Source organism: Camelus ferus, chromosome 7 (genome assembly GCF_009834535.1).
Source record: "Camelus ferus isolate YT-003-E chromosome 7, BCGSAC_Cfer_1.0, whole genome shotgun sequence".
Classification (NCBI taxonomy): Eukaryota; Metazoa; Chordata; class Mammalia; order Artiodactyla; family Camelidae; genus Camelus; species Camelus ferus.
In genome coordinates this window covers 72,857,161-72,881,380 of record NC_045702.1, presented here as the reverse complement: position 1 = coordinate 72,881,380, position 24,220 = coordinate 72,857,161, and the positions used below count along the sequence as shown (strand labels likewise).

Below are 24,220 nucleotides of genomic sequence, written 5' to 3'. Positions count from 1 at the left end.
ACAGATCTTTCTGGCTACCATATTCTAACAGACAAATTAATTTCATAATTAACAGTAGGAATAATTTATTTAGTAGCCCAAAGAGTCTGGCGTAGGCTATGGTTTTGATTTAAAAAATCTTGGCCAGAATCATGTTTATAATTTAACAAATGACTTACAAATCTTTCCAACGTATGCACTCAGACCATATACAATAACTGACTTTCTTCTTGGTTTAGTAAAAAAATATACAGTCCTAAACAAGGCTGGAACATTCACTTTGAGAACAGGTACTATGTATAAAAGCCCTGCTTGATGACTCAGTCATTCCACAACCTCCACCCTTCCCTCATACAATGTGGCTGTGAGTGATGTGACTAAATGTTGGCCTTAAGAACATTGTTTCTTACAGTTAGATTGGACTCTTGAGATCAAAACAAAAGAAACAGAAGAACAGTGCTTGTATTAATAAGCTATCTGTAGCATGTCCTACCTGAAGTGACAATGGATGATATTCCCTCTGATGAAATGTTAGCCTAGATGAAAATACGTTTAGGTATTTACATACTCAGTGTAATACAGCTCTTCTTAGCTCTGTAATCATGGTATACTTACGTAGGCTAATCTTAGAAATAGATACTAGTTATTACATGAATTCATAAGATTGATTTTTAACAAAGCAGAATTTATACTATTAAATAGCAGTTGGCCCTTCAAAGTTGTTACTTTTTGCAGCTGTAAGTTATTACCAATGTACATGACTTTCAGAATTGATTTCAGGATTAGCTGATGGCATATGATAAAATAAAGCCTCTTTATAATCATATGCTATTTTAAAAATCAAAATAATGGTAACATTTGTTCACTTGTTAACTCAACTTGCCAATCAGCCTTGGTTCTACATGATTTTTGACCATTTTCCAAAATTATATTTATTCAGGCAATATATAAATTTTCCACTACTGATGATATTTAATAAACTTTCCTTAGACCTTTTCTGAAAAGGAACTCTAAAAATGTGGAAGACAATGTTCATTTGATGGAAATATACAATAACTAAAAGTTACAATAAAATGGGATTTTGAAGATAATTCTAGCTCACATTTCATTGATAAGAAAACTGAGAAGAAAATGTCTAAGGCCAGATCATTAAGTACTAAATCAAATGTTTATATTTTATACATATATATGTATAAAAATATGTATAAAATATCAATTGCTCAGTTTTATATTTATACATTATAGAATTATTGCTTAAAAATAGCCATACATAAAACTATTCCAATGTACCTTATGCCTTTTTGTACTTTGTCCATGTGATTAGAACAAATTGATCTGAGTCCCAGTTTTTAAAACAGAGGAAAATTTAGTGGCTTTCAAGGTCAGAATATTGGTGAACGGATTTTCTGAGTAGTGGCATTGCTAGTATTTTATTAGAATTAGAAGACGACCAAAGACAACTTGTTATTTCACTATTATTAAAATGTTACTTGTTGAACAAAGTGTTTTAATCATAGAATTGAAAGAAGGGCTTGGGAACATGGGTTTGGAAAAGGTTTTTCTGAAAAATTAAAACTTTAAGTATGCGACAATGCAGTACTTTCATATACAGATTTGATGTAGTAGGTGTATTTATCTACTACATTTCTTGAGTTTTGATATTTAAATATTTTACAGGATTGATATTATTCAAGTATTATCAAAGTCAAATACTTTATATCATCTTGAAAGTTTTCTTTATTTAAATGGTCACACAGTAGATTGAGTTAGATACTTTGTTAAAAAATTTTTTATTCTTTCTGGTATAACTGTATTTATTAACTTCTCAGAAACAAGCTAAAATTGATAAAAAAGAAAATTCTGTAAGTAGATTTGTTTTTGGGTGACTCTTTACACTCTGATTTGAAATATGGTATATTCTTCCTTGAGATTGCCTTGGTTTACTAAAACTATTACTGCTGGTTGGTAAGAAACAATGTGTTTAACTCTAAATATTTGTTAATTTAATGTTAAGTGATGCATTTACTAGCAGAGATTCACTTTATACAGTAAAATTGTGCAGAAGATGTTCCAAAATAATGAGTTATTACGTTTATAGTAGAATAAAAAATAGGAAACTAAATAATGTATAAATAGCTGTTGCTAAATGTGAAACTCAAGTCAGTTTTTCCTCATTCCATTGGTTGCTCTGCTTTCCTATATAATTTACAAGGATGGAACATAAGGAGATTTTGACATTTTAAAAATATTAATTTGCTTATAAGAACCTATCATTTAGATAATTTATTATGCATATATTTATATAAAACTTTGTATGTGTTTTCATTAAGTATTCCAGCTTCTCATTTTTAGACTATCTATAATCTGAATAGAAAAACATATATGCACCCCTAAGTTGTATGCTGAATTCTAAAAGAAAAATGTTTTAGTCAAAAGTTTGGGCAATAGCAGTAATCACAAAGTTTAGAAATTTTATGGGAAAAAAAATTTCAATAACTCCTAATTATAGTGGCCCTAAGGAACACTTAGATGAACATTCTGAAATCAGAGAAAATAAAATCTTAGTTATTTTGTGAAAGCATCATTCTGTGTATATTGAATTGCAGAATTATTATGAAATGTGGAAAAAGAAGAATTTGTGTCTGCAAAAATTAATTTTTTACAATTATTTTAAAAAAATCTTATGGTGGCATACTGTATGATGCCTAGATGTGTTACTGTGATTATTCTTGCTTGTTTTATTTTAGGTTTACAATAAACCAAAATACCTGCAATGATACAACAAATATCCGGTCAATGCAATATTAATGTATGTAAGCTACAACCCTTCATCTGGCAACAAGTCTTGGCTTCCTCTGCTCTACCCACAATCACTATTTGTGGGCACAGTGACAGTTGGCCAGAAGGGTGGCATATACAAAAAAGCTTGCCTGGAATCAGAGGTTAAAATGCATTTCTGCATTGCAGCTTAAGGTAAAGAAAAATACAGCTTATCATGATAATCTTATTTAGAGCCTATATACAAAGAGCCCATAGTCATTTTTTAAAAAAAATTTGGATAGTGACATGCTCAAACTACTTGAAAATATTAAATATTCCAGCTATTCTAATTTCATTTCAGTTCATTGTTGCCTAGGTTATTTGAAATGCAACTATACAAAAATAAACGAGTTCTATCTGGAGTTCCAATTAGCATACATTGTTATAATATATATCTACATTATTGTTTTAAAAATGTAAGCTAATGTCCATAACATTAATTTAAACTTTTAAAACTTAAGACCAAGATGTTCTTTAAGAACTCTTAGCAGGATCAGATTACCATGAACTTCACACATTTCTAGTGCTGTTTTCTTCTGATAGCATGTGTTCATCCATTACCATACTGCTGATTTCTCAACATGAAATGATTTCTTTCATTTTCTCTGTCTTTTGAACTCTTACACATCTTTCAATAACCAATTCCACCTTCAGCAAGAATTAGTAGTTCCTTTACCTGGAATTTCAATGCACTAATATATAAGATAATAATACTAAAAACAGACTAGTCATCATCCTCTATCAGAAAAAGGCAAGGATTCCTTCCTTTGGAAACAGGGTGCCTTCCTTATGTAAAATCAAAATAAAATTTACTAAGTTCAAATAAGGGAAAAGTATTTGTGTAAAAGGTAAGGAAGGCATTTGGGGGCGTCAGGTAGGGAAAGTTTTCTCATTAAAAGTTTAGATAAGGGAAATAAATATCTACAAATAAATACAGGTGAATATGTGAGTGGCAGTAAAAAGTCAATATTGCCTTTTACTCTCAATGTAAGGATCTTGCCACCAGCCTTTGCCTCTCCAACCTCACTGTTATCTTTTGACTCTGTTGTGCACTTTTTAATTCTATGAACTTCCTTTCAGCTCAACATGTACACATCAAACTTAGTCTTCTCATCACTTCAACCAACCAACAACTTTCCTTCTAATTTGGCTTTTTCTTATGACATTAATCAGGCAGGCTCCAAACTTCTTCTTCATCTCTGATCTTTTCCACTTTGTGATTTCTTACATTCAGGAAATTACTAGTGAATTCTTCTGAAATGTATTATAATCCATCATATCCTGTTTGCTGTTATAGCCCCTACCTTAGTTAGGATATTACAACCTTTTATTTTGCCATACTCTTTCTTCTGCTCTAACATTCTAACAAATCTCATGTTTCTGCAATGTTAACCTTCCCAAAGTATCCTTTCAATTGTGTCCTTTCCCTGCTAAATTTAAATGGCTCTCCATTCCTCCCTGAATAAAACCTAAACCTCAGGCTGACATTTATATTTCTAAACTCTGGCTCCGAACTCTCCTTCCAAATGTATCTCCCTTTTAAATATAAGGTATGCCCTTTTGGTTCTGGAACACTAAAGGGTGTTAAAAAAAATACCTGGGGAGCGGATTCAGTTTCCTGGTCCCACATCCCCAAAGTTTCTGGAACAAAAGGTGAAGGGTAGCATCATTGACTCTGCATTTTGTGTACATTCTTCAAGTGACTTTGAGGCAGGTGTTTAGCATACTACATCATAAAAAAAAAAAAAACCCCACTGTTACATTTTGTTAAAACTAAACAGCTTTCCCCAGTAAACACACCTTTTCTTGCTGACTCTTTGGATATATCTCTGTTGCCCCCACAGCAACAACTGTTGCTCATTTCTATACCATTCAGTTTAAAACAAAAACAAATGTTCTCATTTTCTTAAATATTTGCCAAGGCAGCTGAAACAAATATTTCATAATTGGTGATACTCACTTGTTATTTAGTTATGGTTTGTATATAACCATGAAGAAAAGAACAGAACAGAAAAAAGAAAAGAAAATTGCCTTTGGCAAATCCTTCAGCTACCTAGGAAATTCGTCTGTTTCCCACATGTAGGACTTTGGGTGGGTCTGAACGCTAATAATTTTGAATGCAGAGTTGCTTTACACAGTATGTAAGTTTAATATTTTAAAATTCTACTTTATTATCAAATGTGTATAGTAATAGGTCATGCAAAGTATTCAACAGTGTACACCAGTGTGAGTAGCAAGAGTCTCTTAACTCTTCTGCAGTAGTCCATTACAATATTTGGCAAAATGTCTTTGGAATGCCTATGGATTGGACATACCAAAGAAAAATATTTGTTCGAAATGGTTAATAAGCAAGTAGTATAAGCAGAAAAGCCATCGGTAAGCCTGAATGTCCATTTCTGCTTTTGTAATTTTTTCAGTTTGAAGAATATCTGAAGTAGGATGACAGTTATCTGAAACATTCTCTGCTCTAATACCAATACTCCTAAACATGCATTCTGAACTTCTTTTCTAACCTAAAACATCCTGCCCCAAATCTGAACTATTCTTTTCTTCCTAATATCCTCATTTGGCATCTGCTGTCTCTCTAAATGCACACACAGTGAACATGCACCAATGACCCAGAAGGGGAGTCAAAACTTACCCACAAAGATGAGAGCTTTGTTTGACTTCTCTAGTTCAAGATTTAAAGCAAGTATTACTCCAAAATGAGTAGTTTTTGCAATAATGATGGAAATAAAGTTTTTGTGTCTGCCATTGTGTGTGTATATGAAATAGAGCTGAGTGACTTGAAAGTATATAAAAATAAAACAATAAAGGGAGAAATAACTTATAATAACATTATGGCATTTCCCTCCAAATTCTTCATTTAGTAATATTTAAATTATAACCCCAGCAGTTTAAGTTGTGAATTCTTAGATCAATATGAAAGTACATAAAGGGAAAAAAAATCGATCTTTGTAACAACACGAATTTTCTTTGCTTAGTATCATTAATGGTGTAAGATATTGATTCTTCTTTAAAAATAACAGTTCTACAGACAGTTTCCTACAGTTGAGATCACTGTTCATTTTAATTTTCTTTAAAGCTGATTTTGCAATCAATGTTCACTACACAAAGATGATGTCCCAGGAACCAAGTTAAATTGCGCTATTTCCAACTTGCCACAATTTTTATCCTCCTCCTTAAACACAATCATGAAGTATTTAAGTGAAAAAAGAGGCATGATGACCTAAGTGTTTGAGAATGATCTGTATTCTTGAAGGACTACACTACATCTAAAATTTCTATTTGAAAGTGCCAGTAAATAATTCCTTCCTTTAGTTACTGCATCATTAGAACACCATGAGTCTTTCACTTGGCATACAGAGTTTTTCCACTGAATGTACATTTCTATTCAAGGTTCTCTGTTGTCATCTTAAAATGTACCCTGTCACACACAGGGCACCCAAGATAAGATACCTCCTCTTTTAACATTCAGTCTTTCCCCATGTTTCCAGACACTGTAAGCTCAGGACAGCACTGTCAAGCCATCTACCTCTTGTGAATGTTTTTCCAGCACTGAGTGCCTCTCCACTTGGCATCTTTCTATATATCTTCTGCTTCTCTCTCTTCTTTCTTTTTCTTTTTTTAAACCTCTCTCTCTTTCTAAATGAAGACCTCCTACATTTCCAGTTATCTTTTTTTGGTAGAAGATAAGAATATCAGATCATATTCCTGTCTGTGAAACTATTATGAACTTCAAAGGTTCTCCAATGGAAAAATAGTCATAGGTAAGGAGGCCAGGCGATGGTGAAATAAAACAAGGTAAGTCACATACTAATTGAGCCAACTGCTTGTACTAAAAAACACTCATTAGTCTCCTGATGCCAAAGTTCCAGCCAGATGCTGTTCCCCCATCTGAGAACAGTCTGAATCTGCAGTATGCCCAGTGATCATTTTATAATGCCTCTCCTCCAAGTTAGCCTGGTCCTACACTTAATGCTCATTTCTAAAGCCCTGGCACAATGCCTGTAAGGTAATATTGCCCTGCATAGCATTTAAAACATGTAGTTCCCTGAAAAATGTTATTAAGGTATTTCACTGTATATTAATAGATTAGAGAGTAAGGTAGTGTTGAAGGCTTTTTTAAAAAAGAAGTAACTTTTAAAGCATAAAATGATTTTATTCTCACAGATTACACATATACTTCAGTATTAAATATGACTTGAATCAATATAAAAAGGAGAGCTGGTTATTATAGATAGGCCTTCTAAGAACTTTACACATTGCTATATATGGCCAAAGTAGAGGTGGTAATGTATGTTTCATTTAATAATAAAAAATATTGTAATATGAAAACACCTCCCAAAAGAAATCCTATTAGTGCAAATACACAATACTCTGAAAGGAAGAAAATGCACTGAGCCCTTTTTTGTCTGTCAAGCAACTCTCCAGATAGAGACCACTTAATAAATAAGAACATTTCATAATGAAGTGTATTTAGTATTTCAGTAATACAGAAATATTCCAAGAGTATTCTTGCTTCACTCCAAATTTTATCTCATAGTAAAAAAGAGTCTTACAATGAGGTATACGTAAATATAATGTTACAGACTGCACTCAAACAAACCCTCAGCTTGTACTGGTAACTTATTTACATATTAAACAATACCACATATTACAAAAAATAATAATTAATGGATTAATGTGAATTGTTTTAAATAAGAAAAAAACTGCCTTCTATTATGAAAAACAGCTTTATTTCATTGTTCAAAGTATCCCAACTATGTGAGTGATATATACTTTGGTACTTGGCCTGAATTAATATTTTTCCTCTTTTCTTTTTATTCTTCATTCAATAATTATTTTTTGAGGTCTAATTTTTGTTAAATTGCATTCACTCACTTTTCCTAAATTATAAAAGCAATATATGCTCACTTCAGAATATATGGAAACTACTTTCCTATTACCTAGAGAGTCCTCGCTTATTTTTTCAATACTAATTGATCACCTATTACGTGCAGGGCACTCTGCTAAATTCCGTGGACTGGAAAAAAAGGTATCAAAGACAAGATTCCTACAGTAAGAAACATACAGTCCTAGTGGCAAGAAGGGACAGTTGAGGAGGACATTAAAAGACTGTGGAGCAAAGGCTATAACTAGGTGTAGGTACAGAGGAGCTCTTATCTTGTCCTTGAGCTCAAGAAAAAGTTCCTGGAGAAAGTAACACTATTCTTTGATTTCCTAAATGACATTAGAATATGTGTGTATCTCATACTACTGATTCTAGAAGGTTCATTTTTGGGGAGTAACAGGATTAGGAATGCAAATTATGTCTGGAGAACAAGGTTATTAAAAAAATTCACTAAAATTCTTTTCATAGTATCCCTACTTCTGTGTTCTAAGTTCAGAAGAAGGTGCCCATTTCTTCAAGCCGATGACTACTATTTATTACACTAAGGCAGTAGCTAACAAGTGATTTGATGTCTCTCCTCTAAGAATGAAACAAACAATAAAATGCCATCAGTGTCAAAGATACAGGGATAAAATGAATAAATGAGCTGGAGTGTTTTTGCCAGCTGGGTGTTTTCTGCTTCCTTTATTGATGGCCCAAATGATCCATTCTGCTGATTATTATTAAGGTGAAGGACTTAGGAATCCTAATTTGTTTTTCAAAAGGCGTATTTTATTCCACACATACTTTCTAAAATATTTTAGGTTTGAATTGAGCTTCTTAATCTGTGACATAACTTGACTCAACTACAGATATATTTCTAACATGAAAATCATAGCAACTTGACCTGATAAATTTGGCTAAATTTAAGTACACACATAAAATGATGTCTTTAATAACCTCATACTCTTAAAACAATAAGAGCTTAGACTTCCTCTCAAATAATACTAAGTCAAGAACTGTCTGAAATGCTTTACATAAACTCACTTAATCTGCAACAGCGATGTAAGAGGTAATTTCAATTATTATGCCCTTTTAGAGAAGACAGAACTAAAGCATAGAGAGGTTAAAGAAGTTCCTCAAGATCACATAGCCAAATGGCAAAGTCAGAATTCAAACACATTCAACCTAGCTCCAGGGCCAGCCAGCACTCCTAACAACTGTTGTCAGTACCTCTCTACATGTATGTACCTTGCTCTTTGTTTTCAAATATGACTCTCCTGCTGATGTTCCCTCTTCGTCTCTGTGTGTGACTCAGAAGTTGTCCTATTACCAAAAGTCTTATCTATCCTACATGCAAAAACTAGTACTTTAGCTGTAGCTTTTACTTGTGTGTCATTGATTAAGGCAATGCCTCTAAGACCCTTATTCTTTTTAGTACCTTTTCTCCAACTAAGCCACCCAGTTAAACCCGTTGCCATGCTTACCTGGCAGGAGAATACAGGCTGCTGCTGTTTCACCAGCAGTTCACAGTGATGCTCTCGCCTTTGAAGCCCTGCTCTGCTGTGCACTTCCTTTGCCCTTCCCACTCACTCCAAGAGCCTCGTTCAGCCGCATTTGAGGGTTCTGTTATCAGCTACTCTTTCCCTCTATCTATACCAGAAAAAAAAAAAAGTGTAGTAGCAGGCAGCTACACCTCAGTCACGGTGGAGTGCTTGAATTGTGGAACTGGTCTTCTCAATTGAATTAGATGATGCAGGCCTTCACACTGCTGGGGTAAATTGTGCCTCACTGATGCTGCAGCCTCCTTCCAAGAGTCCCTAGATGTGTGTTCTAGTTCTTGCTAAGGGTCTCAAACCTCAGGGACCCACAGCATATTGGTGTCCATCTTGCGTGTCATGAGTAGTTTCTTGCAAATTATAAGGCAATAAAAATTATGAATAATTTGCTTTTAGATATTATATCAGATATTAATAGTATAATGATCATTTTCTTAAGTAGGAGATTAAAAGAATGGGGTAATTACAGCTAGCTGATCAGAAAGTGTGTGACCGTGTGTATCTGCCCTTGGGAATGTACCGCTCACACGTGTCAGCGTGTAGAAAAGGTGAAGTGCTTCTCCATTCACTGGTCAATAAATGGGGTGAGGCTGGTTGTAGCAGTAGTGTTCCAGAGCTGGTCTCCCTGCAGTTGGATTACTTGGGAGTCCAGCTCAAAATTTCTGATATATTCATTGGATTCTAAATCTATGCATGATGATCTATGTTAATGATAATCATAAAAAATAGCTCTGAAAATAGTATTTACAAAAATGTGTTCTTTCCAATATTTGGTGATGATATTTACTTCTATTTTGTGTAGGCAAGTCCTCTGTCATATGTTGAACGTCTCTACCAGACTGTGAGGTACATCTGAGCTTCACACTAATCAATAAGCCTACCCTGGCTCTACAACTCAGCCCAGAGTGTTTTGGTAAGAGCTCTTCAATGTGTCCAGGCAGAACTTCCTGGAAATGTTTCTTTTGAATTGATAGAATTCCTTTCATATCATTCATACATCCTTAATTCTGTCTGCATAAAATATGTTGAGAGATATGAGGCTTCTCAGGAAACTCATCTCCACTCCATTGGTCATGAAGAATGAGTCCATTCAGTGCACACTTTTGGTTACAGAATAGGGGCTTCTGGATCATGCTACTTTAAAATCATATTCTTCAGGGATTAGGGATTGCAGTGTGATGTTAAACCTATACCATCATTTCTCTTTAGAGGAAAAAGGAAATTTTTAAAAGTATGATTAATAAATTCAGAAAATTGCCACAGAAATGTAAAATGCACCACTGAAAATCTTCCCATCTCTGAAACAATGACAGCTTCAAAGGGCCATTCTACCTGAGACAAAGCAAATGGGACTCTACCTGTCAATGAGCATTTAGGGATTAGTTACATTAAAACATGGCACACATCACTGAAGCCTCATATCATAGCATCCCTTTCATGATGGCAATTGTCTGAGGTATAAATGTTTACTTAGAGAATCACTGATGTATGTGTCATTACCACGTTAGCAATACTTGACTTTATGTCACTGTGTGGTTGATGACTTCTTCATCTCTGAACTCACTTTGACTTTTTAGGCCTGGATTCTTGACCCTAAAAATTGTTATGGCTATTTCTGAATTGTTTTATTATGCTGTATGAAATTGATTTTGATTTAATCGTGTATAACAGGCATCAGGCAATAGAGATATAAGCCATTCCAAGGTTTCTGGAGTTAAGGAGTGAATTGCTGTGTAATTTCAATAACTGCATGACATAAATATACATGTAAATAATTATGTTAACCTACTGTGGCTAATTTCAAAATGTGACACAGCCTATATAGAACATATATATGATATCATGTAAAATCAGTATTTACTGATGTGATAAACGTAAGCAAATACCTAAGAACAAGGATGGTTAAGTAGGTATTAACGCCATGTCCAACTCTGATCTACGGGTACTAGCGTCCTAAAGCACTATATTGTAATTCAGAAGACAGGTGCTCACTCAAAGGAGATGGAGCAATGATGGATTAGAAAGGTTTAACACAGCAAACATAGCGGAGAGATAGCAGCACACGTACATTTACTAACTTACACTGGAACCTACTTGTAAAAAAGTCACATATTATTTTTTATTATTTCTATTCATTAAATATATAGGATACAATTTGGAAGAGCTAAGTGTTCATTCAGGAAAAACAATGACATCATTTTACATCATTGTAGGCTCAGGATGGGAATTAAAGAAAGCCAGCAGAACTTTGCCTTTTCCCCAAATCTGCTCCCAGATTACAGTAATTGTAAACATTTTCTATTCGGTAAAGAATAAATGTTACTAGATTCCTTCTCTAGTAGCCTTGGGAGATACAATTTACAGGAAACCTGTCCAGGAAAATGTAAAACAGAAATAAACACTGTTAATACTGATGATGAACCTTTGAATTTTGCTAGATCCTGTACTTAAATATTTTACCTAATTATTGGCACTCATGCAGTCCTATCAAAATTCCTGCATGATTCCTACATGATTATTACTATTTCACATATGAGAGGGTCAGCTTAAGTGAAGCAAGATAATTTATACAAGGTTGCAGAGTTAGTAAGTGGGTTGGAGCCAGTATTTAAACCCAGGTCCACCTGACTCCAAAGTTTGTGTTTTTTCCTCTTTGTTTTAGTTGGATAAGGAATCTAAGTACTTCAGGGGTATTCGATCCTCAGCAGCCTATATTTTAAACTAAAACTTTGATTTTGCTTTGAGGGATAAAGAAGACTTGCAGTGATCCAATGACATGTAACCTTTTCAAAGCTCTCCAAAGTAAACACATCTCCAGGACAGGGCACTGCAACAAAATACAAGTTCTGATTCCTCTGCCCCTTCTTCCTAAGTGTCACAGCTCCTCTGAGGTAACCTTGGTGTTTGTTTTGGGCCTTAGCCCTTGGGAGGTATTTAATTTAATTAAAACTTCCAAAGAAAAAACAGGACTTTTCTGGACTTATTTTTGTGTACTTCTTAGGGAACTTTATGCTGCAGAGGAAAGGTAGGGCTTAACTTCAGCCAAATTTGATCGAGTAACTCAAATGATAATACCAATGACCTGGTTTCTCTCATTCTCTGTTACAGGCTGGAAATGCCATTCTCAGGCTCCAAATGGTGTTCTCCCAATTTCTGTCATATGTAGCCTCTTTAGGGTCAACTTTTTTCTGCCCCCTCAAATATTTCCTTATGTGTCACTGGCTCTGATTGGATTTTATGCCCTAACGTAGTGGCTCATAAGTGATATCTGGACCAGCCAGTGACAGAGAGGAAAATTTTAATTAGCATATCTAAGCAGTTTACATGGACTGTTAGCCGTTCTAACTGGTCCTCATTAAAACTGACTCCCATATTATAACATTAGCTGAATTTTTTCAATTGGCAAATGCAACAAGGGTAAGTGACTCCTATAACTTTTTTTTAAAAATTAGTATTACCACTATTTTACTTATTTATTTATTTTTGGTGGGGGGAAATAATCAGGTTTATTTACTTATTTATTTTTAGAGGAGGTACTGGGGATTAAACCCAGGACCTCGTGTATGCTATGCATTCACTCTACCACTTGAGCTACACCTCCCCCCTACCATGACTTTTAAAACAAACAATATCTGCTAGCTTGATGTTTAGAGTTAAGCTTTCTCCCAGTTGATAGACCCAGTTCTGTTTTCTAAATACTCTCATTAAAAAAAATCTTTCTTATCCCACTCCTAGTTTTCTAACTGGAAATAAACCTTTGAAGTAATCAAAACTCTTCACTAGCAACATGAATTTTTAATAAATGATGGTGGGTTATTATGAAGAAATCAAATGTAAAACATAGCAGCAAACTTGTTTTTCAGAGATCCAGATCTCTGTCATGCTTCATTAAAATCTTGCCTCAAATGGAAAGAGTTTCATTTTTTTTCCTTTAGCTATGTCATATGACTTTTGCTTTGTTTTACTTAGATATAGTTGAAAGGAGCAGATAATCATGGAGAAATTCCATTACCATCTCTACCACCTGCTCACTCATGAATAATTCAAACCAGGCTGACTATGCAAGACCTATTTTTTTCTCTCTCACTCTCCTCTCTCTCTTTTTTTTCCACATAGGTACATGCTGTGTTGTAACACCCTGAAAAATGTAATTTACTTTCCAAAATAAACTCAACTGAAATTGGTAAAATTATTAAAAAAAATTCTATGAATGTTATAGTTTCTTTCATCTTATAGTTTCTGGATAATTCGCTGGCATTGACTAATATAACCTGATCAAGGAAGCAGTTGTCATTATTTAACTCATTTAACTAAGTGGCAAAGATATATAGCTTGAAAACTGCCACCTTGCAGAGAAAAAAATTGTAACTGAGGAACTAAGGATACATGACCTTTATTCTAATCATCATATTAATTTCTCTCTCTCTGTTTTTACATTTTGTCATGATCCTCAAACACTAATTATGGATTTAATGAAAAAGAGAAAAAATAATCCCCTTGTACAAGATCCATATGGCAGAAAAAAATGTTTTAAGTTCTAGTTCCCTAGAAACCTTGATTCTTTTATTATCAATTACTTATGAGCTTCAAATATATTTCTACATGGACTGTGTCTTCACGTGCTCATTCAGACTTTGGAATTTTACTATCATTTAACGCAGGGGCAGTACACTATAAGCCATGGGTTGTCCACCTATTTTTCTAAATAAAGTTTTGTTGAGACACTGCCACCTCATTCATTTGCATTGATGTAGCTGCTTTCCCACTGCAACATCAGAATTGAGTAGTTGTAACAGAAACCCTAGGTCCATAACCCTGAAATATATACTATCATGCTCATTAAGAAAAGCTGGCAGACCTGTGATCTTATTTCCCTCAAACGACTTAAGATACAGAAAGAATTTGCTTTGAAAATACTTTCATTATGAAACTTTCTCACACACATAGCCTTCTGTTTTGATGTGCTAAAATAAATCAAATAGATAAAATAAAATAATCAAAAGATCTTTACAAAAATAAATTATATCTAAATGTAAAACAATATTTAGAAACATTTTTATATTGATTTTTTAAAAAATTATTTGAACATCAGAAGGTTGTAAGTACTAACAATGCTAACTGGGAAAATTGGAATTGGCACTGGCCTGGATGTGAATGGATCAAAAGGAGAACCTGGCACAGGAAATAACAAATTAGAACCAGATTTCCATATTTGAGCCAAAATTGCTTCACTACTTTCAGGCAAACAATTTAAAATGACCCCTGAAAGCTTGTCTTGACTTAAGATACTCCACGTTTCATTTATTCCCCCTTTCTTAAAAGAAGTATACACTGGTTTATAAGAAAATAGCTGTATAAATGAAAGAACAATAGATTAGAACTTCAGTGACCTAGTTTTTGGTTCTGGACCTGTCCCTAGTTTTTAGATTCTCAGAGCTGTTCAGGTTTTTTTTTTTTTTTTTCTTTTTTGAAAAATAAAATGTGACTTTCTAAGGTGGTTTCTTGGGTTTTGTTTGCTGCACTGTGTTACACAGGGGTCATCATGTATTACATAATTAAAAGGTTATGAGTATGTAGAGAGGTGGTGGAGAGGAGGGTGATCTAGCTCCCAAAATTTCTATTTCATTTGTTTTGTAACTACTGCTATCCCATATAATTTTTTATTGAAGGGTGGAGGGGAGTCCATTTCCAATGAAAGTTTGAAAAATCATTGGTTATGTAATTTCACTGTCTCTTATAATCTTAAAATTTTGAATTAGTTCAAATGCCTCAAAAGAGTAAAATTATCTCTATTTAACAAAAATATCCATGAACCACTTAGAAAATAAATTATACATTTAAAGGAACTCATAGCTGATCTTGTAAGTCATTTGGTCTAGCTTTCCTAATTTGTTTTTAATATATCTAGACTCTTTTTTCCGTCAATTAATTTATTGCACTATAATTAAACATTTATGTTATCTATTCTTATTTTGGCAAATAGAAAAAAGATTTAAATGTAAACCCCATCAACTTAAAAATAAGGTTTGAATTTTGGAGATTTTTTCTCATATTTTTTCATAAGCATTCTAAATATAACTTATACAGTGTATACAATTTTATATCATGCCCGTAAAAACTTAATGTATATCATTTTCACTTTTTCTATTACTACCGCATCTCATAACCATGATTTTAATGATTATGTTTTATTTTGTCAATCCACTATCTTATGGTTGAGTGTGTTGCTAAAGTAATTACGTTGCTTCCTCTTTTGTGGTGCAATAAAAAATTTTATAGTTAACATTAAATACTTTGAGAAAGTTTTTCAGAAATGGAGGCACTATGTCCAAGAAGATGAATGATGTATGGCCGATCTGCTTCCTACAGATGATATAATACATGCACAGACAGGACATATGAAAATGTCCGTTCCAACTGTTAATACCTTCTTGACCACTTTTGCTATCAAGGGGCTGAGGGTAAAAAGTATAACAGGAAGATGCACAAGTAGCAATTATAGGTTTGGAAGCAGAAATAAAACCAGTTTCTTTAGAAGTTATGATGATGTTACTTTCCATTCTATAACAAAGGATCTTTATCACTGACTTTTTTTTAACATTCTCTTTTTGCACTAGATTTCCTTCATTCTCTCAAGTCTTCAGCCTATTCTATGATTCCGTGGCAACAGCTTGTTTCTGTTAAACAAGGAGAAGAATCAGATAGATTGGGATACTCTGTATAATTAGAATAATAAAGAAAATTGACTAGTGGTAAAAATATTAGCCACTACTTTTCTCTGGCAATTGTTTAGGTCTCTTTGAAATTAACATGCTATCTAATATAAAATATTATTTTGTATATATATATATGATAATAATTTAAATAAATGTGTATAAAAATAAGTACTTTCTGCCAATATAAATAAAATTAAGATTAAAATATATGTAGTGTACATAAGTAACATATTAGTAATACATGATATAATATACACTATAATTAATTGAATATCATTAAACTACATGGGCTATGCTTACATGGCACTAAGACAATGCATTAATTCATTAAAATATGAAGTTAAAAGAGTAGAAACTTTTTTCAAATTTCAGACAGATTCAATGACTTCATGAAGATTCTTGGAACATGCTTCTTGGTGGCAGTTAATTATGTTCTCTTTGCTAATCTTAGGTGGAAAAGGGAGGAATAATGATAGAATGTAGGAGAGAGGATGGGCTATTTTAAGTGAGGGTATAATCAGTATAAATATCTCAGTCTGTCTATACATTTTGTTAGCCTAGAGATTTTCATTTTTACTTAGTTGCTCCTCTAGGGAAATCAGATCATTTTATCTACAAATTCAGCATTTTACCTTTTTTCAATTCACTGGAGTATCAGAAACCATCCCTTTCTGAGTAGCTGAAGACCTCTTTTTAACTGTGAATGATAAGGATCAACTCCTGGTATCCAGTATTGCTACACTTATAGGATATTAGTTTTCTGTTGTGATCCAACCTGACTGCTGCCATAAAAGCAGCCTTGAGCTTCTAAGATAACTCTTTTCTCAATGTTCTCTTGGGAGGCCTACCAGGAGATCATTTCCTCCAGGTCATGATACTTGAATTCAGCTGGGACATTGTGGAACCAAGTAACAGCTTATAGACACAACCTTACTCCTCACCCTTGTTTTATGGATAAAGAAACCAAAGTCTAGAAAACTAAAATGATTTGCTCAAGCTCCCATAAAAAATATGCAGGGTTATAGGTCCCAAGTTCCCTCCACAGAGGAAACTATAGCAGGTCGTTTCCCCAGATGCTGGTGAAATCCCTTGGCCACCTTTCAGGATATGTCCAACACATTGACCTTGGCTTACTTGAATCTGTCTACACAGGACTTAGTGGTGATTGTAGTGATTATGAGAATAGAAATGTAAGACTTTTTTACATTTATCTGATCTTTATAGTGTATCACTGTTCAACTATTGTTTGATAAATACAGCTTTCTAGAAGCTATACTGCTGTATTATTTTAAGCAACTATGTTAAATTCCAAAAGAAGGCATTTTATTTATCAACCATGAGATCCTATGCATAAAATCAAGAACTAAAAGCCCATTTATTTTTTCTGCTTACTTCAAAATACCCTTCTCATTAAGTTTTTTTCCCTCTCTCTTTTAATTATTATGATGTAATCTATTGAAATATTTATAGAATCTAGAGTTTGTGACTTTTGAGAAAACAGGGGACAATGAAGACACACTAGTCATTCATTCATTTTTTTCAAATTCAGCTTCTACAATATCTAGTCCCCACCTCTATTCAGTGATTTTTCTAGTTCTTCTTTTTTCTATTCAATTTAAATAGTTCCTGGGGTACAGCAAATTCAAGTTTTGCTTTTTTTGAAATCTGGAATTTTTCTTTGTGGAACCATCCATGGTTGGTCGAACCTGTGGATGCAGAGCCCGTGGATATGGAGAATGAACTGTATTTTACCTAACAAATGACGTAATAAAAGGACTATTTAACTAACTTTTATTCTCTGGTTGGGGTGTGTCTAATAAATCAAAAAGTGGCAGTTTGGTTACAATAAGCAATCTAGACAAACCAGGCATATCTTGCTAAAAGGATTTCTCATGTGAGCGCATTCAAGAGCCTTCAAGACTCTCATTTATCTCGAAGCTAGTGAAATGATCTGTGTTCACAAGGAGGTGTGGTCAAGATCAAAAGGTCTCAGGTTAGGCAGAAGGGAGGAACCTCCTTACACGGTTGCTCTTAACCCTTTCCTTCCCACTGTTTCTCTCCTAAGTGGAGATAAATTTTCAAACAATTGAGAATAAAAACATTATGTTCATCTAAACCATGAGTATTAGCACCTAATAAATGCCATGCAACAAACGTTAGGTAATTCAAGTACTAAAACGTACATATTTCAAAAACAGTATGCAGATCCTCAAAAGACTAAAAATACACCACATAATCCAGCAGTCCCACTCCTGGGCATATATCTAGAGGGAACCTTAATTCAAAAAGATACATGCACTCCAATATTTATGGCAGCACTATTTACAACAGCCAAGAAATGGAAACAACCTAAATGTCAACTGACAAATGACTAGATAGAGAAGTTGTGTTATATTTATACAATGAAATACTACTCAGCCATAAAAAATAAAACAATGCCATTTGCAGCAACATGGATGGACCTGGAAATTGTCATTCTAAGTGAAGTAAGCCAGAAAGAGAAAGACAAACACCATATGGTATCACTTATATGTGGAATCTGAAAAAAAAAGAAAAGACAAGCGAATTTATTTACAAAACAGAAACAGACTCTCAGACATAGAAAATACACTTACCATTACTGAGGGAAAGGGGATGGTAAGGGATAAACTGAGAGCTTGAGATCTGCAGATATTAACTAGTAGCTATAAAATAGATAAACAAGTTCATACTGTGTAGCACAGGGAACTATATTCAGTATCTTGTAGCAACTTACGGTGAAAAAATATGAAAATGAATATATGTATCTTCATGTATGACTGAAGCATTATGCTGTACACCAGAAATTGATACAACATTGTAAGCTGACTATACTTCAAAAAAAATGTATATATATATATATATATATAAAGAGACACAATACCACTATTTGGCCAAAATGTGAAAAACTGAATTATTCATACATTGCTGATTGAAATGTAAAATAATCTGACTACTTTGGAAAACCATTTGGCAATTTCTTAAAAATGTAATGTTCCCATAAGATCCAGTTATTTCAACCCTAACAATCTACCCAAGAGGAAAAAAAAAATCCTATGTGCCTCAAATGATATGTATACAAACTTTTACAGCAGCATTATTCATAATAGTAAAAATCTGAGAACAGTGCAAATTCCCACCAACTGGTAAATAAACAGACAAGATGTAGTAATATCAATATTAAGCAATACCACTGATGAAGAAAAAGAAATAAACTACTGATACATACAATAATATGGCAGAAACTTAAACCATTATGAAAAGTGAAAGGAGCCAGACATGAAAGGCTACATATTATATAATTGAATTTTTATAAAATGCCCCCAAAATGCAAATTATATGAAGATGGAGAGCAGATCAGCTGATGCTTGGAATTGTTAGTGAGTCAGGATTAGATGTAAACAGGTACAAGAGAGATTTTGGAATTTATGGAAATGTTCTATATTGTGGTGACTATTAAATAACTAAATAAAGTTGCTAACAATCATTGAATTGTACAATTACAATGGGGAAAGTTTGTAGTATGAAAGTTATATCTTAATAAAATCATTGAAAAATTAAAAAAAATACATATTCCATGGTAGGTGTAGTAATACCTCCTCACAAGTAATGCAAAGTAGGAAAATAAGCATTCATTTGAATGCCTTTTTAGAATAGGCGTTGCCAAATAAAACACAGAACACCTAGTTAAATTAGGATTTCAGATAAACAACCAATTTAATTTTAGTGTGTTTCCCATGTAATATACAGTCTTGTATTTTATCTGGCAACCCTAACTGGAAATCTCGTATTTTCATTTGCTAAGCTTGGCAGCCCTACTTTAAGGTCTTACACTGGAGGTAGCAGCACAGCTCAATGATTAGTGTGAACTGTGAATCCAAACTGTTTGGAGTCAAATACTGACTTTGCTAATTACTAACTATGTTACTTTGGGTAATGATTTACTCCTCCTGTGCCTCAGTTTCTTACCTGTAAAATGGGAAGTCTTATGAGGATAAATGAGAAAAATACACAGAGGTACTTAGAGCATAGTACGCTCTGAGTAAAAACACTGAGGTGAAAGGACTACATGAAATGTTAACTGGTTTGTGAGCACCTTAACTTTTCTACTTCTACTTATAAATAGAAAATTTCTACTTTAGTGAGGCTATTTAGATTTTATGTATGTATGCCATAGAGTAGAAATATATCCACTCTACATTTTCAGAGCCATATAAATATTAAGTACTACTTTTTAGAGTTCTGCAAATATTTGCCTTGCCTATGTCACCTAAAAAAAAAAAGGGATAAAGGACCACAACTCTCATAACCAAGCCTCCCCATCATTTGCTTACAATATGATACTCAAAATTCTGTACTTCTAAAAAGCATATGATCTGTAAGCAGGAATGTAAAAAAGAGCAATCAAGGTTAATCAGCAAAACATACCAGATCGCTGATAAAAAAAAATGCATGAATTTTTATTACCTGCTAAAATATACTTCCTAAATAAAAACAAACAAACAAAACTCTTTTCAGGAAAGTTTTTCTTCTCTACAATAGAAAAATTAATGAAATTCTTGTCTAACATTCTCTCAAACATGCTTAGTGATCATACTATATTTTAAAGGAGTTTAGTATGGTTATTTCTTACACATCAATATACTTTAAGAAAAAATTATGGTACTTCCTGGTATAGTCTAATTGTGAGAAGGAAATATTAGATTTTGTTATACACAGCATAAACTATCTTCTACTTACTCTTACCAATTGTAATAATGCTCTGAATTTCTGAGGACTTTAAAATAGTGACTGAGGAATTGAAGTAGATTTCATGGTAGTTACTATCTCCACAGAATGATGGACAAATAGGTTAAATATAATTATATAATATATATAATCCAAGTAATATTGAGTCATTTGTAGTGTACAGATAATTGTAGTCAACATCTACAGATTTTGTTATACAAAAAATCCAAATATCTGCATCTTGCCAACAGTGGTATTGTATATCTACGTCAATCAGTAGGGATACACAGTATTTGGTCATCTTTTATAAAAATTCTCTTTTTGATGTTTTCATATTTGTCAGAGTAGAGACACATGCTTATTTGGAGAGATAGTTAATGCTAAAAGCAACTGAAGTAAAGAACAGGTGATTCTGTGCTCCTGTGTGTGTGTGCAAAGTTTTCCCTTTAAACAAGTCTCGTCCATACACTGAACATTTCCTTCAAAGTTTCAGGCATAAAATCTGATATACTGAAATAATAAAATACACTGTTCTCTTAATGATTCGAATTAGACAAGGGGTTCCCAGATATTCTGATTGTCATAAGTCCTCCCTAGGATACAATGTTCTCTGAGGTGTTTTGATTCTGTGGCAATGTTAAAGCATTAATCTGTTAGAAGCACATTTCATACTCCATTTTCAAAGCATACAATTAGGTTTTTCTATTTTCAGAGAGGTAGTATACAATTCTGTATGTCCTTCCAGTTGTAATCATTGTCTTACTGAAACTTACTTCTTTTGCCTTTATGGGGAGCTGCTCCTTCTCTTTTGACAACTTGTATATCTATTTTTGTTGAAACCAAACAAAAATAGATATTTTGATGCACAGATATTACAGAGGGGCCTCTTTGCACTGTCATTAGGTGGACTGATGGAAAGGTAGATTGATGGGTAGCATTTCTAGTCCTCTATACAAAGAACCCAAGCTTACATCTTAAGTTGCAATTACAGATTTTCTATGATGGATTCTAGACAATTTGCTGTCAGACAATTTTTTAATAGTTGTTCCTTTGAACATAAAATCTATGATAGAAGTAAATTTTCTCAACTGGATAAGCTTTTCTTCCTTACTTTTTCAATTGTCTTTCTTTTCTGTTTGCCTGCAAATGAGGCCTTTAGAGAAAAGCTCCAGAAATGATGGCATAACAAGAAGGGATACTCAAACTCCTGAATAATGGAACACGTAACTTTGTGGTTTCCCTGCTGTATGCGTGTAGCTTGAGATCACAGATAACAAGACATTTCTCAAATTCACCCCTTTACAGTACCCCATTTCTGAAATTACACTCCTCATTTCCGTGGATCAGCTCTTTTTCTTTCTCTACTTTCAAATATCTAAGTGTACATTCAAAGCATGTTGCTGCATTTGGCTTGCAGTAATGAAACTGCCAATGTAGTTAGGAATGATATGAACATCAACTCCTTAACAATCCTAAACATGATCTTCCTTTTCAATTTGAGAAACACCCTACCTTTCTCAAAGAATATAATTCTTTGGCCTGCCCCATACTATTGTTTAGCTTCTACATCTTTATAAATTTGAAATAAATTTGCATGTGTTTTTGAAAATTGTTCCCTTAATTCATTACAGTTTCATTCTAAGGACAAGTGAGAATGTACTTTGATGTATTGCTAAATTGAATTTTTCATTCTGCTATGAACTAGAAGGGTTTAAATAACATGGCCCTTTGTTGGAAGATAATTTAAAACTAGATTGAGAAAGACCAGTTGGAATAATTTTTCCTCTACTGTGGGTGATTTTTAGTCTAATGTCTGACATTTTGAACTTTAGTTAGACTCCAAAAGATTTACACCTATTAGCCACAGAAAAGATGAATAATATCATTCACAGAGTCTGCATGGTTGAAACATATTCAATCCAATCCCAATTAGTAAAGTAAAAAAATGTCAGTATTTTTAGTTCCACTTACTTTAATAGTTGCAGGACAGTTAAAAATACTATGTTACTTAAAAAGGTCATATTTTTCCCTTTGAAGTAGTCATTTCTGAATCTGCTAATTTAAATATAAACTCATTTTTACACATTGGAAAATACAGAATATATCTTCTGGGAATTGAGAAATATTTATTGTAATCTCATTCCTCTCTTTATTTATAAGATGAATAATATGTTCAACTCTCAGACATCCAATCCCTATTAATCAGTCACAAAGCTTTTATTACCAAGCATATCTGTCCAAATGCCATAGTGTCAAAGGACTGTGTGGGACTAAAATAAATAAGCAAGAACTTTGTCCACCGCCTCAAAGCACTTATAAATTAATAATAATAAATAGTTAACACTATTGAAAACCGGAGTAGCTATATTAATTTCAGACAAGCTGACTTCAGAACAAGGCAGGTTTATCAGGGATAAACAGCACTTTCAATAATGATAAAAAGGTCAATTCTCCAAGAAAACATAACAATCCTAAATATGTATGCACCTAACCTAAGGTCATCAAACTATATAAGGCAAAAAATAACAGAACTAAAAGGAGAAACAGGCAATCTTTAGTGTTGGAGGCTCCAAAACCCCTCTGCCAATAATTGAGAAATCAAGCAGGCAGAAAATCAGTAAAGACGTACTCATTCTAAGTAGCACCATCAATCAACCTGACTTAACTGACATTTATAGAATACTCCATCCAACAACAGTAGAATGCAGTCTCCTCAAGCTCACATGAAATATTCTCAACGCTAGACCGAATTGTGGGCTACCTTTTAACAAATTCAAAATAACAGAAACCATACAAAGTAAGTTCTCAGACCACAGTGAAATAAAACCACAAATCAGTAGCAAAATATGGCTGAAAAGTCCCCAAATGTTTGTACATCAAACAACACACTGCTAAATAATACGTATGTCAAATAAGAAGTCTCAAGAGAAATTTTAAATCTTTTAAACTAAATGAAAATGAAAATTCAATTAACCAAATTTTGTAGGATGCTTAGTAAGGCTTAGAGGGAATTTCATTTCAATAAATATATACATTTGAAACAAAAATAAGATCTAAAGTTAATAACCTAAAATTCCACCTTAGGAAACTAGAATAGTGAAGCCTAAATCAGGGAGAAGAAAAAAAAATTAGAGCAGAAGTCAATGAATTGAAAACAGAAAAAAAGAAATAGAGAAAATCCATGAAGTCAAAAGCTGGTTCTTTGAAAAGATGAATGAAATGGATAAATCTCTAACCAACTTAAACAAAAAAATGAATAAATCTCTAACTAAATTAAACAAGAAAAAAAGAGAGAAGATACAAATTACCAATATCAGAAGTGAAAGAGGTACCTTCACTACCATCACATAGATGTTTAAAGGACAATAACGAAATAATATGAAAAACTTCATGTTGGCAAGTTTTATAACTTAGATGAAACTGACCAATTTTTGAAAGACATAAACTATCAAAAGTCATACAAGGAGAAATAGACAACTGAATAGATCTATATCTATTAAAGAAATTAATCAATAATTAATAACCTT

General features: G+C 33.2%; 1 protein-coding gene and 1 long non-coding RNA gene across 6 annotated transcripts in view; both read right to left on the bottom strand.

Annotated features, from left to right (window-relative positions):
- Nucleotides 1–24,220, bottom strand: part of MAGI2 (membrane associated guanylate kinase, WW and PDZ domain containing 2) — a 1,116,223-nt gene that overhangs the window by 766,625 nt on the left and 325,378 nt on the right. The window lies entirely within an intron of this gene.
- LOC116665024 lies at nt 9,311–22,850 on the bottom strand. The gene is made up of 3 exons (XR_004321605.1): nt 21,098–22,850; nt 21,046–21,050; nt 9,311–9,321 (listed from the first exon to the last, which is right to left on the bottom strand). It is a non-coding gene; the product is annotated as an uncharacterized LOC116665024 (long non-coding RNA).